Genomic DNA, 461 nt, shown 5'->3' with positions numbered 1-461 from the left:
GTTGATAGGGAATGCATGTGTGGTTAGGGTTTTTTCTGAGCAGGAAAACATAAAATTCACAAATCACAAATGTCAGACCCCCCTGGCCAGTATCTATACTGAGGTGTAGTTAAATTTGTAGCGCTTCTGATTGGTGCACATAAATTCTCCTGATTATAGCCAATCAACTTGAGCTAAGCCGAGTAATTTAATATATTCGATTTTATTCCGCAAAAGCATGTCGGTTTTTTCGGGGGTTTACTAGGCCCCGAAACCAGTTACTTGTTTCTATCATGAAATACAGCAACAGCCAGGATGGAACTCAAACCTCTCCTGAATCCTCTATGATCTGAGCAAAACACCCAGAATTTCCACAAAACTGAGTTTCTGATTGAACACCTCCACCTTCCTGGAAACTGGACAGATTTCGCTACAAGATTTTTCCTGTGAACTTTCCCTGTGGAGCCTTTGTCAGATCTCAC

Source organism: Aphanomyces invadans, assembly GCF_000520115.1.
Source record: "Aphanomyces invadans strain NJM9701 unplaced genomic scaffold supercont1.34, whole genome shotgun sequence".
In the NCBI taxonomy this organism is placed as follows: domain Eukaryota; phylum Oomycota; class Saprolegniomycetes; order Saprolegniales; family Verrucalvaceae; genus Aphanomyces; species Aphanomyces invadans.
The sequence above is the reverse complement of the archived record's forward strand: the minus strand, read 5'-3'. Positions refer to the sequence as shown.